Raw genomic sequence first — 17,173 nt, 5'->3', positions numbered from 1 at the left:
GGACTTTCTCACCACAAGCTGATATAGTCTCCCATCTCAGAGAGAGGGGGATAAACACAAAACACCACAGTGACTGATTCATTTCCAAACAGAATGTTTCTAAGAGGAGCAGACTTGCGGGACTCATGCATATTCCCTGTTTTTCCTTTTGAAGTCACAGCAGGAGATTAATGAAAACCTTTAGTGATGGTTCGAGGGGCGTGGGGTGGATCATTTTTACTCTGATTCCATCAGGTGTATTAGCTCAAAGCACAGTTCTTGGCTTCCTGCCACAATGCATGCACAGTGGTAGAAGCTCCTTCAGATGCCAGATCAGTTGTCACAAAACCTCACAGGTAGATGAGGAAACTGGTCCTTCAGGATCATGTTGTCCAATATAGAATGTGCTAGCTATACTTGACGCACACACACACACACACACACACACACACACACACACGTTTTTAAATAATTCGTTTATTTTTATTTTATGTACATTGGTGTTTAGCCTGCATGTATTTCTGTGTGAGGATGTCAGCTCCAGGAGTTACAGACAGTTGTGAGCTACTGTGTGGGTGCTGGGAATTGAACAGCGCCTCTGGAAGAGCAGTCAGTGCCCTTAACTGCTGAGCCATCGCTCCAGCCCCTGGCACACACACTCTTGAAGTCCAAAAGTCCATCTTGGATGACATTCCTCGGGACCTAGTTTTTGAGATAAGAGTCTCTCATTGGTACCCGAGCCTAGCCAGTTAGGTTAGGTTGGCTAGCTGGCTCTAGGTACCTCCCTGCCTCTGCCCTCCCCCCAGCACGGAGACCCCACGGGTGTGCCTCCACACTTAGACTTTTAATATGAGCAAGAGGGTTCAAACTCTGGTCCAAGCACTTGATTGACAGAGCTCTCTCCACCCTCTTTAAATCTGAACTAAGTAGAGTGAAAAATGGGTTTCTTAGCCACAGCAGCCACATATGACGAGTGGCTGCTCAAGCACTCCTTGTAGATGTGGGGCACTTCTGTCACCCAGACAGCATTGCCAGACTGCTGCAGAGTCCAGGGCAGCGGTGGTCAGCCTGCGGGGAGTGAGTCCTTTGGGGTCGAACAACCCTTGCATGGGGGGCCGCCATCAGAAAACATAGCCATTTACGTTACGATTCACAACAGTAGAGAGATCACAGTTAGGGAGTACCAATAAAAATAATTATTATGGTTGGGGATCACTGTAACACGAAGAGCTGCGTTAAAGGGTCGCAGCATTAGGACCTGGGAGTCTTGTCATTTGGTAAAGCAAAAATGGAACTCAAATCCAAACCTCTCTGTAAGATACAAATCCCAATTATTCCCGTGATCCTGCCACACCCACCGCATCTCTGATCTTCCCACTGAAAGGCTGTAAGCTACCGGGAGAAGCAGCTTCAGTCTGTATTTCATTGGAGTTTATACCGATGCTTCTTCAACCCGCAATGGGGCTATTTCCCAACGGACCTGTTTGTATTACGAACATACAGGTTGAACATTCAGGTTCTACACACACGTATGTAGTAACATACCTGACCTAATGAACATCTCAGCCTAGCAACCGAGGACACTGCAGAGTCTCTGCTGTTTTCCATCATCGTCAGGGGAGCTGGGGTTTGCTGTTACTGCTGGGTGCCAGGAGAGAGAGCATCTTACCACATATGGCCAGCCTGGGAAAAGGTCAAAACTCAGAGTATGGCTTCCACACTGTCATTGGTTCTTTTGGTTTTTTTGGTTTTAATCCTCAAGCAAACCATTGTAAGTTTGTGGTTGTATGTATTCTTTTAAAAATTATTTTTATTATTTTTTTAGGGTTATTCTTTTATGTGTATGACTTTTGCCTGCATGTACATATATGTGTATCACATGCACCTGGTGCCCAAGGAGGTCAAAAGAGAGGGGTTATATCCCTTGGAACTAGAAATCTGGATAGCTGTGAACCACTGTGTAGGTGCTGGGAACAGAACCCAGATAGTCTGCAAGATTATTTTATTTTTAATTATATATGTGTAGGTGAGTGTGTGTGTGTGTATGTGTGCACGTCTGTGCGTGTAACTGTGTGTATTTGTGTGAACAAGTGCCCACTGATGCCAGAGACGTCTGATCTCCCTGGAGCTGGAGTTACAGGAATTACCTGAACTGGTGCTGGGAACTGAACTCAGGTTCTAATCACCGAGCCATCCGTCCCTCCCCACAACCTCCATCTGTCCCTCCCCACAACCTCCATCTGTGTTCTTGATTAACTAGAACTTGCTTTGTTTACCTAAAGAACATGCTGTAAAAATGCTCAGAACTGACCAGCAGGTGGCGTGCACAGCCCGTGTCTCGGGGACACGGAGCTGTCCGTGGAAGAGGACTTTGTAAAAGGTACTCAACAAAGACCAAAATTCTTGAAGTCCTTTCTTCCTACTACCCAGAAACAGCAAGGTGGGAAAACGGCCACCTTGCCGTGACAGCTCCTACACCTTTAATGTATCTATCTTTAAATAACTCTATACGTGGGTGACGATGCAGCTCAGTGCTTGCCTAGCATGCCAGAATCAGGGTGAACCCGTAGCACCACATAAAAACCACGTGTTGTAGCTCACCAGTTCTGGGATATTGAGGCAGTAACATTAGAAGTTCGAGGTCATCTATGGGTCCAGAAGAATCCCTTTATGAAGAACAAAAAAGAATATGTGTGTGCTATGTACATGTGTGTGCAGTCTGTGAATACATACACATACATACACATACACACACGCATGCATACATACATATATGTGTTTGTAGATATATATGCTATATATGTAGCAACACTGTCAACAGAACTCACTGCCTCATGCATGCTACCAATAGCTCTACCACTGAGCCACAAAACCAGCTCCTATACATATAAATACATCACACATGCATATGTTATTCTGAAATTTACATCTTCAGATTTAACTCATCCTTAAGACCACCTTATTTGATATGTCACTTTAGTGTCAAATAAGGCATTAGGAAAAGAATTCATTCAAGAAGGAACTGTCACTTCCCTATTTCTATAAATAGTGTAGCCATCCACAGCCATTCAAATCCTAGGCACAATGCTTTAGTGACTTCTTTCTTGCCTAGAACAAGTACATACACACACAAATGCACACACATACGCACCTACCTCATACCTCAAAAATTGCGACGGCCTACACCCAAACTCTCACCCTCTTGAGCCTAGACACTGGCAGTAGCTCCTAGCTGATCTCCAGACTTCATTCTTCTCAGGTTCATTCTTCTTCAGTACCCAGATGAGCCCATTAAAGCTAAATCAGAACAAGTCACTTTCATAGCATGGACCCCCATTGTACATAGTGGGTTTGTTTGTTCATTTGTTTGTTTGCTTGCCTGCTTGCTTTTCTCTTGTTCACTTTTTTTTTGCCATTGATCTCCTGAATGAGCATATAAGCTCTTGATGTTCACTGGAATTTGGCTACAGAGCTAGCAAGACCAAAGTTCCGGTATACTTAAAACATGGGAGGAAAATACATTCTCATGAAAATGGTCCCATTGGTTGTCTATTCCTTACTTCAAAAACATATTTGCCAGTTCTTGCTTTGGAAATTCCTGCAGAACCCAAGCACTCAAGACTGATGACAAAGTGGCTGCACTGTGGGAAGTTCCAGTGAGCACTCTTGACAATAGTATCACAATAAAATCTCATTTTGATAAACTGCAGAAGTACCTTAAACAGTCTCTAGCTCTCCATCAAAACACCGTCACGGATATGACTCTCCGGAAGAACACTTTCCAAGTTGCTACAAGTCCTTGCTATAGGGAGAGAAGAACTTTGAAAATCTGCCGTGGTTCCTGATACTTAACATGTAGGAAGTGTGATTTCTCAGGAGATGAGTGCAGGACGTTCAGTATAAACTGGGTGGCATATGCTTATAATTGAAGCTGCTCAGAAGATCTGAGGCCTGCCTGAGCTACACTGAATGCTTAAATTTCAACTGCTCTGATCCAGTCTCCACTCCATGGATGGACTATCTTTATTTATTTATTTATTTATTTATTCATTATTACAATTTGTTTACTTTGTATTATTACAATTTATTTACTTTGTATCCCTGCTGTAATCCCCCCCCCCATCTCTTCCCTGTCCCACCCACACTCCCTTTTCTCTCCCTATGCCCCTGCTCCCCTTACTAGGGAACCCACTTGGAAACTATGGGCTTCATCTGAGCAGGGGTCTAGGTCTTCTCTGTGCATGGTCCTTAATTGGAGTGTCAGTCTCTGCAGGCCCTCCTAAGCCCAGGTTGGTTTTTTGTTTTGTTTTTGTTTTGTTTTTTGGCTCTGTTGATCTCTTTGTGGAGCTCCTGTCCCCTCCCGGTCTTTCTATCTTCCCCTTCTTCCACAAGATGCCCTGCATTCTGTCCAGTTTGCTATGAGTCTCAGCATCTGCTTCCATACCCTGATGGGTAGACTCTTTCAGAGGCCTCCTGTGGAAGGCTCCTGTACTGAAAACTAGATATAGAAGTTGTGGTACATTTACACAATGGAATACTACTCAGCAATTAAAAACAAGGAAATCATAAAATTTGCAGGCAAATAGTAGGAACTAGAAAAAATCATCCTGAGTGAGGTAACCCAGAAGCAGAAAGACACATATGGTATATACTCACCTATAAGTGGATATTAGCCATATAATAAAGGATAGACATACTACAATCAATAGTCCTAAAGAAGCTAAACAAGAAGGAGGATCCTAGGGAAGAGGCTTAATCCTCATTCAGAAGAGCAAACAGGATAGACATTGGACGTAGGAGAAGACAGGGAACAGGACAGTAGCCTTCCACAGGAGGCCTCTGAAAGACTTTACCCATCAGGGTATCAAAGCAGATGCTGAGACTCATAGTCAGACACACACACACACACACACACACACACACACACATATATATATATATATATATATATATATATATATATATATTTTTTTTTTTAAAGATGGAGGTCTCACTCATTATATGAGGCTGTCCTGGATGGCCACGTTCAACTTAGACTCTTGATCTACCTCCTTCAATTTCTTGAGTGCTGTGATTACAGACATGAGACACCACACCAAACTCATATTATCTTCTAAATATATGTTTGCTGCAGGACAGGATGACACAAAAATAAGAACAGTCTTCAGTGAATAAAGCCCTAGAAAATGCCCAAACAGTGAGCGGTAAAGAGATCCAAATAAGATCCTGTCTCGCCTCTGCAGAAGGTAAGTTGAACAAAGTACCAAGACCTTTGGAGTCAGTACCATCAGGACAATAAACTCTTGATTGCTCTGGAGTCCCTGATGAGTGACCATGTACTTTGGTGTACATATTGTGGCATACACACACACTCACACAGCTGGAGAGATGGCTCATACACTGACTGCTCTTGAAGACAACCCAGGTTCAATTTCTAGCACACACACGACATCTCACAACCACTTACAACTCCAGTCCCAAGGGATCTGAGTCCCGCTTCTGCCCTCTATGGGTACCACCCACCCACACACAGTAAATAGTAAATAGTCCTGCAGACAGGCGAAGCACCCATACATGTACTATTTTTATTAATTAAGATGAGAAAAGCTTTCCACCTGAGCAAATGTCTGATAGGACATTTCAAACCTTGGAGGCCATAAAACAGTGCTCTGCCCTACAAACCTGTCTCACACTAACACTATCAAAGCCAGCAGGAAGCCAGACACTTCCTCATCTTCACACCCCTGCAATCCTGTGACAATCGAAAGCACTCTCAAAGCAAACATCCCATCAGAATGGTGCCATCGTCTTTGATAAATACATCCCAAAGTTGCAAGTCTTAAGTGAACTTTGGTTCTTTTAATATCTCCCTGTGTGACCACAATGCTGTATACTATACTCTACCTTAGAATCAAAGAGTTAGCCTCAGACTACTGGAATAAGTTGAGAAGGGCTGAGAGCTCTTGAAAAGGAACCAACCTGCCCCTTTGAGTAATGAGCTGAGGTTTGGCCAGTAGGAAAAACTCCCACTCCAAAGAAATACTAGTGCTATCTGTGATAGGAAGAAACTAGGCCATGATGCCTAGGACACAGATGTGATTGGGCCTGTGAGGACATGAAGGAGAAGATGAGGGCTAGATAGTTACAAAAGGGTTCTACCAACAAGATAAGAAAGACATCCAGTTGTAGAGGCATCACAGTCTCTAAACACTTGCAGAAACTCAGAAAGACAGGTGAAGGGAGCAGAGAACACTGGTTGAGAACTTGGCTTTGGCACCAGAGAGGTTCTGACCCAGTTCGTCACCAGGCAGACTTTGAGAGTTGGTGAGATGGGTCAGTGGTTAAAACACTTTCTATATGAGCATGAGGACCAGAGTTCAGATCCACAGAACCCGTGTAAATGACAGGTGGACATGGTGGCCTGCCTGCAATTCCAGTGGCTTGCCCAACGGGCCATATTGGCAAGCTCTGGGTTCAGTTGAGAAACCCCACCTCAGTGAATAAAGGAACAGCAGGAGACTCATGCCATCAACCTTGGATCTCCTTATACCCATACAAATATAGGTACCTGCACACACACATGAACACACATACACATAGGCATGCATACCACACACACACACACACACACACACACACACACATAAAAAAAAGAAGTGAGACTTTGGGCGCATTGTTTAAACTCTCTTTAACTCCTCATCTATAAAATGGGTCCTAGTAATGGTCCCTACCATGTGGGATTGTGAGGATCCAGTGAGAGCAGAGAGAAGGTACCTAGCCCGGGTGATCTGAAAGCTGCTCAAAAAAAAAAGGATTCCATGAGCTTTAGTTCACTTTTTTTTGACTCCCGAGGCCTGGTCACTAAGCAGACTCAGACTCGACTCTAGTGGAATAAACTGATTGAAGGTCTGTGGAAGGGAGCCATTCTCATTATGATGACCAACAGTGATAGAGGGAACGAATCCTGAAGGTGGAGTGGAAGTGAAGACATGCTTTCTTTTACTGAGATACAAGGATGGGTGGGATTAGTTAGAAGTCAAGGGAAACCAATGCCAGGTGTGGTGGCAAACAGTTGTAAGCCCAGAACTTGGGAGATGGAGGCAGGAGAATCAGGGGTTTGAGGCCAGCTTGGGTTATATGTGACTGTCAGAAACAGAGAACAAGGTCTGGTTGTGTAACATGGCTGGCAGGGTGCTTACATAAAACGCACACAGTCCTGGATTCAGTTCTCAGCACTGAATAATCGGGGTGTAACGGTGCATGCCTGTAATCCCAGAACTCACAAGGTGGAGGCAGGAGGATCAGAAGTTCAAAGTCAACCTTGACTCCACAGGACAGCCTGGGTTACATGAGACACTGTCTCAAAGGGTGAAGAGAAGAAAACTGGTTCGTTTAGGTGGCTAAGCAGGGCTCCTGGAATTTTCAAGCAAGGTTGATATTAGTCTTGATTTGTGGAAGCAGCTGATTGTCAAAAAGAAGTCTGTGTAACCCATCAATAGCGAGAAGATACTTTAAGGAGCTAGAGGATCACTAGGCACTAGGCACCACAATGTTCTGGAGGGCTTTAGCTAGGTCCAAAATCACTCCATTAGCCCCACGACACCCTTTCTCCCCTCTACTATTTGTGCACACAGGAACCGAAGAGGGACACTACAATGAGAAGCCAGGCCATCTTCCCACCTTATCAACTGCTCATCACCTCTCTCTGTGTGTCTCTGTCTCTGTCTCTCTCTCTCTATCTCTCTCTCCTTATTGCATTTTGAGCATCCACTGTACTGGCTTCCTTATTTCTTGAAAACATTGAGCTTCCCCACCCACACCCCCACACCTTGACACCCACACTCTGCTTGGGTCATAGTTCAAATATCACTTCCTCTGAGACACTGTCCCTGAACCACTAAGCTAGTACTAAACCCAGGATAAAAATTAAAGCCAAAACATAGAACATAGATCTTCCCCCTTCCACCTCCCTGTATCCTGATCCCTACCAGGCAACTGCCTGTCAACCTAACGTCTGCCATCAAGATACCTGGGGACCATTTCCTGGCTCATGAGCAAGAAACTTTATGACTGGAATATTCTTTCCTTTTCTTTCCACGTCATCTCTAAAGAAAGCCCAGGTTTTTCTAGACTCTAGGGCCGACACATAGCTCAGTGGCAAAGACCCTCCCTCAGTGGCCCACTTCCTCCACTGAGGCTCCACATCGCAAGGGTACCACAACTTTCCACGAGTGCCACCAGCTGGGGGCCAGCGTTCAAACTGCATCAAGGTGTTAGATGTCATTGTAATTGACATTGTGATGGTGTGGATGTGAAATGTCCCCAGAGGTTCATGCACTTCAACAGTTAGTTCCCGATGGTGGCACCATTTGGGGGAGGCTGTAGGTTCTTTAGACCCTCATTAGTGGAAGTACATCATGGGGAATGGGCCCCCGAAGTTCCTGCGGATGGATTCTATTTGAGCACTCCTTGCTTCCCGTCTGTGCCATAAGCAACTGCCCCAAGCTGTATCAGCCACTTTTTTGTTTGTTTGTTTTTTGTGGTGCTGAGAATCAAACTTAGGGCTTCAATCATGCTAAGTAAGCAGTCTACCACCGAGATTTAATCCCAGCCAGGACTGTTTCTTCTTACACTGTGAGCCAGAATGAATCCTTCCTCCCTTAAGTGGCTTCTTTCGGATATGTCATCACAGCAATGAGACAGGTAATGAATGCAATCATATTGTGATCCCTGACATAGAAATATCTCTTAGAGAGAGAGAGAGAGAGAAAGAGAGAGAGACCACGTTTCTTCTCTAGTCCGGTCTTTGCCTGGGGCCCAGTCACAAGGGACTTTGCGACTGTCTTGGGCTTCTGGTCACATCTGGGTACTCAGTTCTGCCTAGAACAGACTTCAAACAAGTGCCTAACTGGGATTTGAAACCCAGCTGGGAAGGTGACAAACCTCAGCTTCTGCAACCAGTTCCTAGAACCGGGTTGTTTCCCATGTAGCCTCTGTCACGATTACTGCCAAGAGAGAGGTAAGTGACAAGTTTAAAAGCTTTCCCCTTTTTCCTGAAGCAACATCTAAAAACAAAATTAAGAACAATCTTCTTTTTAAAAAATCTGCTGACCTTGAACCTCCGACCTTCCCACCTCCACCTCCCAAGTGTGAGAGTTACAGGCGTGCACTGTCACCTACAGTTCTCTGCAGTACTGGGGACTGAACCCAGTGCTTCATGAAAACCAGGCAAGCATGCTACCTCCTTAGCTACGTCCCATCTTCCTCCAGAGAGATTTTGAATTTTGACATTCTCCTCTGTAACTGCAGTGGATGGAGAGAGAGAGAGCAATGCAAGCCTTGCTCGCTAGATAGGATTTTGGAGTCAGAAATGTCTATGCGTACCCTGTGCAGTTCTTATCCCGGAAGCAGGCCCAGACAGCTATCCCAGAAATTCATTATAGTTGGCTTTAATGTCAACTGGTGGCAAATTATCTGAGTAAGAAGCATCCCCGGAAGAATTGTCCTGATTGACGTGGGAAGGCCCACCCCAACTGTGGGAGGTACCTTCCAGTAGTGTTGTTTTGGTTTTTGTTTGTGTTTGTTTTTGTTTTTTAAAAGTATTTCTGAAGGGAAATACCTCTGTATTTTCTGCCTTTAGCTATCTGGCCTCCCTTTTACCAATGAGCTGATTGCTGCTGCTGCTGAGGAGGAGGAAGAGAAGGAGGAAGAGGATTCCTTAGTTGACAATAAAGCAAGCATTTCCAAACTTCCACCGAGAGGTAGATACCAACAGCTCTCTAGGAACCTCCAGGGCCGGTACATCCATATATTATGGACTGAGTTATTCCATCTTTGAGACATCAGCCTGAAGGACTGAGTAACTTACCAGGTTCTCAGCACCTCAGAGGTGATTTAGCTGTTGTTACTATTTTAAGCTCACTTAAATTCTGTCATCTTTTCATTCCCTTGATTCTGTTGCTCTAGAGAACCGCAACTAAAACAGGAGTGGAATGTGGACATTCAGGCAGGCAAGCTCCTCCTTTCCTTGGTCAGCACACAGCTGAAACTCAATTACAAGTTCCATGTGTTACCTGTGATGTTTTCTGTACTGAGATTGCAACCCGGAGCCTTGCAAGAGATGGCAAATGTTCCATCACTGAAATATATTCCCATCCACTCCCCCCCCCCCATGGTCTATAACCTGAGCTATAGAGAAAAATGGGGGGAGGTGAAGAAGAGAGAAAAAATATTGTCAAATTCACAGGCTCTAGAATCATCTAGGAGACAAGCTTTTGGCCTTGCCTGTGAGTGAGTATGTAGATTAGGTACAGCTTAATTGAAGTGTGAGGAAGTATGTAGACTAGGTATAGCTTAATTGAAGTGGCAAGGCTGCCCTGAATGTAGGCAGCAAAACTCCATGGGATTGGTCCTGGATTGCATAAAAAAGAAAATGCGAGTTGACCAAAGCACTCATAACTCTCTGCCTCCTGACTGAGGACACATTTGACCAGCTGCCTCCAATTCACGCTGCTGTAACTTTGTGCCATGACAGGCTGCATCTTCAAACGGTGAGCGAAAATAAAGCCTTTCTCTCTTAAGTTGCTTGAGTAAGGGTATTTTACAACAGGGACAGTGAAAACTACCAGGGCAGGAAGGAAGACAGGAAGGGAGGGAAGGAAGGAGAGAGGAAGAAAAAAGAGATAGGGAGGAGGAGAGAAAGAGAAGATTGGGGAAGAAGGAGGGAGAGAAGAAAAGAATAGAGAAAGGATATTAGAAATTAGAGGTGAAGAAGTCTAAATCCTTATTTTTATCACCAGGACAAAAATCTTGGTGTCTTCAGAGTGTGTTTTCTCTAGACCCCAGGGTCTGAGGACTTTAAGGGAATGATGTGATGTTTTGGTCCTGGGGTCTCCTTCCAAAGCCTTAAGTCTTACAAGCTCCATCATCCTTCTACAGCACTACTGGGAGGTGGGGATGTCTTAGAGGCTGAGCCTAGTGGGAGGAAATTATGTTTTACGAGTGTGTCTTAGTTCGTTTAGGGTTCTATTGCTGTGAAGGGACACCATAACTATGGCAACTCTAATAAAGGGAAATATTTAATTGGGAAATATTTAATTTAGGCCATTATCATCATGGCAGGAAACATGGCAGCATGCAGGCAGACATGGTGCTGGAGAAGGAGCTAAGATTCCTACATCAAGCTCAGGCAGCGGAAGGAGAACTTCTTCCAACAAAGCCACACCTATACCAGCAAGGCCACACCTCCTGATAGTGCCACTCTCTGTGAGCCTGTGGGGGCTGTTTTCTTTCAAACCACCACAGGGTGAGTCTTTGAAAGGGGCTACAGAACTGGCCTTCTCTCTATCTGCTTCTTCTGTCTATCTGCCATGAGGTGAGCAGTCACGTGCTCCCACCTGGAAGTGCTATGCTGCCACAGGCCCAAAGTAACAGGGTCAAGACAGGAGGGACTAAAAATCTAAAGTAAATCCTTGTTTAGTCATTCAGTTGGCTGTTCTGTCACAGTAATGCAAAAGTAAGAACTACAACTAACATGTTCACAGGTTCCAAGGTTAGTTTGTGGCATCTCCGGGAAGACGGTGTCATTATTTTATTTTCTGCACTGTCCCTCAGAACTGTTATGAAAGGGTGAAAGAAATAAACAAGAGCTGAGGACATGACTCAGTGTAGAGTGCCTACCTAGTAGGTACAAGATCCCGAGTTTGAGCCCCAGAAAGGCACACACCCAAAGTGAAAATCTACTGTTTAAAAAGAGCTTGGATATAGCTCAGAGATAGAGCTCTTGCCTAACATATTGGAGGCCCTGGGTTTGACTGTCATCAACAACAAGATCTTAAAATCTACTCTTAAAAGAGCTAGGTGGGCAGGCAGAGGTGGTGCACTGCCAGAGTGAGTGAGAGACCGATGGAGGGCTAGCAAGATGGGTCAGTGGGTAAAGGCATTTGCCATGGAAGTCTGATGACTTTGAATTTCTCCTCCAGAACACACATAAAGGTAAAAGAAGAGAACTCACTCCAAGAAAAGAGCTGGGGTGTAGCAGAGTGATAGGGAGCTTGCCTACCATGTACAACATCCTGGGTGTGATCCCCAGACACACATGGGGGGAGGGGTTACTCACACACACTTAGTTAAAACCTACTATTAAAAATAGTTGGGGTGTAAGTCAGTGGTAGAGTTCTTGCCTGCCATGTTCAAGGGTTCTAATCCCAGTACCACCAAAAAAAAAAAAAAAAAAAAAAAAAAGCCAAACTGTTGGACTGTTGGGCTGGGATGTATCATGGGTGCTAGGACCTTTGCTTGGTATTCACAAAGCCCTGAGTTCAGTCCTTAGAACTGCATAAAACTAAACACGACTGTAGTTTTAGGGCTTGGGAGGTAGAGGCAAGAGGATCGAGGGCATTCTCTGCTTTATAGTTTGTGAGCAACTTCATAAGACCCCCTCATCTCAGAAAGGGGAGCAAGACAGTGATGGCTACAGTGAACCAACAGCGAAGGAATAGGTGCTAAGGTCACAAAGTTAAATGATAATGTTCTTTGCTCCCTAAGAACTCATTCCATGAAATTACTCCTTGAAGGTCAGTATCATTTAGAAAATTAGAGGTCTGTGCAAATGCAAATCACTTCACTCTTAAGATAGAGTCTGTTTTTGTGTAGTCAAGTCCAGAATCATAGCACAGGGAGATGCTATAAATCACCTAGCCAAGCTTCTAATTTCATCAGCTAACAGAAGCCTGGAGACACCTGTTAGCCACTGCACAGGCACTAGAAGCGATGTTTTCTGTGGGACCCCAAGGTTCAAAAAGACTAGGAACTGTAGGATGGCCCATAACTATCAGCAAAATTACGAGGTTGTTTTTCCTTTTCTTTTTTCTGTTATTTCTTCTATCTGTCTTCCTTCATTCTTTCCTTCCTTTCCTTCTTTCTTTCTCCTTCCTTCTCCTTTTTTGAGATAGAATCTCATTCTGCCCAAAATAACCTTGAATTCACCTCATAGCTAATCTTGACCTAGAATTTCCGGTGGTCCTGCCTCACAAGCCTGCTTTTATGCCGTGTTGGAAGCTCAAACTCAGAGCTTCGTGTGTGCTAGCTGTCACTCTACCAACTAAGCCAGATCCCTACTCCTAAAGTTATAATTTCTAGCTTTTTTATTAAAAATTATTTTAAAAAATTTATGCAGGGCATGGTGGTATTTGCATGTGAACGTACATGCCCAGGGATGCCCAAAGAGAGCATTGTATGCCTTACAGCTGGAGTTGTAGGTGGCTGTCAATCACCAGATATGGCTGCTTGCAAACCAAACTCTGGTCCTCTAGAAAAGTAGCCAGCACTCTTAACCACTGAGCCATCTCTACAGCCCCTCATTTTCTTGCCTTTTTTTTTTTTAATCTAGTACTTTCTTCCCAATGAAGTAAAAGAATCTTACAAAAACAAAAATATTCCTTGGCAGCAGAGGCAGAAGGATCAGGGCAGGTACCTAGCCACAGCCTGGGCTACACAGTATGACCCTGTCTCAGAAACAAAACCAAAAACAAGCTTCCCTGGGAACAAGGAGCTCGACTGCTTATGGGTCACGCTAATTGCTTTTTGGTTTGGTCAGCAATATTTTCTCTAGGTCTACCCTTCATTCCATCCCATAGTAACGCAGTCAGCCCATTGTGCCAAGCTCCTCACAAGGGTGACCATGTGACCAGGCTTGACAAAGCAGAGGCTTCTCTGGGATTTTTGCCAAAGCCTTTGGAAAGACATCTCTCTTCTTTCATGTTGAAACTGTTGAGGTCATTGGCAGACATAACTTATACAAAAAGAGAGACCCATGACAAAATCACAAGGGCTACTTGTGGGGTGCTTACAGGAAACCCTGCAGTTGATCCCAACACTGAAAAGAAGAGGTGGGAAAAAGCAAGAGATGGTGGTACATGCCTGTCATCCCAGCTGCTTTAGAGGCTCTAGTGAGAAGATTGAGATCCTGTCTCTAAAGAAGAAGAAGGAGGAGGAGGAGGAGAAGGAGGAGGAGGAGGAGGAGGAGGAGGAGGAGGAGGAGGAGGAGGAGGAGGAGGAGGAAAGAAGAAAGAAAGAAAGAGAAAAAGAAAGAAAGAAAGAAAGAAAGAAAGAAAAAAGAAAGAAAGAAAGAGAAAGAAAGAAAGAAGGTTTACTTTTAAAATAAATAATCAGGCATAAAAACATTAAAAAAAAAACAAACAAACAAAAACAGCTAGGCATGCTAGCATGTGCCTGCACTTCTAGCACTTGACTTACAGAGGTAGATGGATTAGGATTTTTAAGGCCAGGAGTGCAGAGTTACATAACAAATTTAAGGCCAGCCTGGGCTATATAAGACTGTCTCAAAGCATTAAAATATATCATCAGTCCATCAATAAACAAAATAACAGCTTCTACATTGAAACTATCAGTCCTCAGTAAATGGCTTATGCAAAAATACTGCAAGAATTTTATTTTTGAAATAGATTCTTACAAATACCAAAGGACACATTAGAAATATTAATATGTTAGTGTGATCTTACAGGGAGCCATTTAGTTTTAAAACTTCAAGTGTAGCAAAGCACTGGTCAGTTAAAAACTCTATCTGGGGCCAGGTATGGTGGCACACAACTTTAATCCCAGCACTCAGGAGACAGAGGCAGGTGGATCTTTGAGTTTCAAGCCATCATAGTCTGCAGAGTGAATTTCAGAACAGCTAAGGCTATACAGAGAAACTCTGTCTTGGAAAGCAAAAACAAAAACAAAAAAAAAAGGCCCTCTGTTTTGATATTAACAAAACCTCTTAAATTCTATGTGCATACAAATGAACATTCCATTGTAAAGGTGCCTGGTAGGGGCTGGGGAGACAGCCCAGTGGGCAAAGAACCTACCATGCAAGCTCAAAGACCCTAGTTTGGATCCCCAGAACCTATAAAGCTGGGTGTGGTAGCAAATATCTGTAATCCCAGCAGGACTGGAGACACAGGAGGGGGCAGATTGGCCATAGTATGGACAGGAGGTCGCCAGAAGCTCACAGGCCAGCTAGCCTGGCCGACACTAAAGTGAACAAGACATGCCTCAAGAAAAGGGGGAGGGCGGGCATAGGGATGACAGATGTATGCGACAGCAACTGGCTTTCTGTGGGTTTGGAGGCTCTCCTAGATCCACTTCTCATTTCTCCATAGGTGTCCTGGGTTTACAGATGTGTGTTGTCACAACTGACTTTGTGTGTGCCCTAGCCCTCCAAACTCCAGTCCTCACAGTTGTTAAGTCAAGGGTTTTATCTACCATGCTATCTTCCCAGCCCGAGAAGTTTGTTTGTTTTTAATTTATTTTTTTTTCTGTACAACAACCATATTTTCATGATAAGAAAGGAAAACCAAAAGGATTTTTGTAGTTTTCCCAAGACTATATAGCTTATAAGGGACCCAGACAACAAATGAACTCAGTTCAGCTCCAGAATAAGTCAGGCGGACAAAACAAGACAGATGTCACACAGAGCAGACCTAACAGGCTCTTTCTTCTAGCTATAGTCTTAGAAAGTCCTGTTCCCTGCAGCACAGCCAGGGCCCCTCTGTCTTACCCTGGGCCTCTGGGGTTCCACTTTGAGCCTCTGGACAGGAATTTGCAGTCAAAGGCTCCCAGTCTGAGAGCAGCCCTGCCATCTTCCTCCTGCCAATTGCCAGGCAGGAGAAGCTGTTCTCAGTTCTCGTGGCAGCAAGCTCAGAATACCAGCTATGCTTATGAGCAAGGAACCGAAGCATATGTCAGAGCCAGAGAGAGGAACCAAGTGACAGCCTTCTTCAGGAAAGAGTGTGAGAGTTCTTTTAAAATTTTTTTTTCAACATGGATGCTTTTGAAATGGAATTCTCCTCTTTGTTGAGTCCACCTGTTAGCAAACCAGATGGACCCAGCTAGCCTTTTCTTTTCCAGGCTTTGGAAAAATGAATCACTCTCTGTGACTTAACCAAATTCCGCCAACTGATAGCAATTCCCTCCTTCCTGGGGTTCTTCATGTCAAAGGCTCTTACAGTGTAGGATGTTTTAACCTTTCTTCTTCTACAGAGTTTCTCACTCAGCAGCCCAAGCTGGCATAGAACTCACAGAGATCCGATGTCTCTACTGCCCAAGTGCTGGGGTTAAATGAGAGTGCCACCTTACCTAGTCTAGCCGTGAGATCTGATGCCTCTATGCCTGGACATGGATGACAGGACTATCAAGGTCCAGGGTGAGCCTTTCAGTACTTGTTGACCTGTTACTGCATGCCAAGCACCAGTCAGAAATGGTCTGTAACCAGCTAAAGCATTTGTGGTTGTTTGAATAAAAATGAGCCCCGTTCATACATAGATATGGCTGTTTGGCCATTGGTACTACTCTCAAGTAGTACCACTTGAGAGTGATTAGGAGGTATGATCTTATTGGAGTAAGGGTGGGCTTATTGGAGGAAGTGTGTCACTGGGGGTAGGTTTTGGGTTTCAGAAGTGCAAGTCAGGCCCAGTGTCTCTCTTCCTGTTGTTTTCAGATCTGGACTTAGAACTCTCAGCTACCAGATCTACCGGCATGCCAATACACTCTACACCAAGAGGAAAATGGACTAAACCTCTGAAACTGTAAACAAGCCCCAATTAAATGGTTTTAAACTATATATGAGTTGCCATGGTCATAGTGCATCTTCACAGCAATGGAACACTGACAAAGACAGCACCATACCTCATTTTCACAAGGAGATTTTCTTTGGAGGAGTTAGTGAATGAATGGCATTTGTGAAATAAGTCAGAAACAGCTTCCTAGAAGTAGAGTGGGAACTGGCAAGAGGAAGCAAGAACTCCGCACCACTGGAAAAGGGAATGAGCCTGCCAAAGGGGATTACAAGCACAAGGAGCCCAAAGCCTGTAAGAAACTGGAAGGATCATGAGGAGAACAGATGTGCTAGCTTCTCATGGCTGTGACCTGAGAAAAGAGCTTAAGGAGAAAAGAACACTGGTTGGCTCATGGTTTCAGAGTGTTCTCTTCAAGGTTGGCAGATCCATTACTTTGGACCTGAGGTAAAGATGAACATCGTGGTGGACACATGGAGCAGAGGTGCTCACCTCATAGCAGCCTAGGAGTGGGGAGACAGGAAGAGGTCAGGGACAAACACTCTGATCTAAGAGTGAGCCCCCAGGTGCCTACTTCTAACTCTAAGCCCCATTTCCTAACGGATTAATCAGTTGCC

General features: G+C 44.4%; 1 long non-coding RNA gene across 1 annotated transcript; it reads right to left on the bottom strand.

Moving 5' to 3' along the window:
• Positions 1-440: 440 nt before the first annotated feature.
• On the bottom strand, positions 441-15,661 carry LOC132654094 (uncharacterized). Its single transcript, XR_009591778.1, has 4 exons — positions 15,542-15,661; positions 2,581-2,645; positions 1,525-1,620; positions 441-681 (listed from the first exon to the last, which is right to left on the bottom strand). It is a non-coding gene; the product is annotated as an uncharacterized LOC132654094 (long non-coding RNA).
• Between the last annotated feature and the right edge of the window lie 1,512 nt (positions 15,662-17,173).

Source organism: Meriones unguiculatus, chromosome 5 (genome assembly GCF_030254825.1).
Source record: "Meriones unguiculatus strain TT.TT164.6M chromosome 5, Bangor_MerUng_6.1, whole genome shotgun sequence".
In the NCBI taxonomy this organism is placed as follows: Eukaryota; Metazoa; Chordata; class Mammalia; order Rodentia; family Muridae; genus Meriones; species Meriones unguiculatus.
The sequence above is the reverse complement of the archived record's forward strand: the minus strand, read 5'-3'. Positions and strand labels throughout refer to the sequence as shown.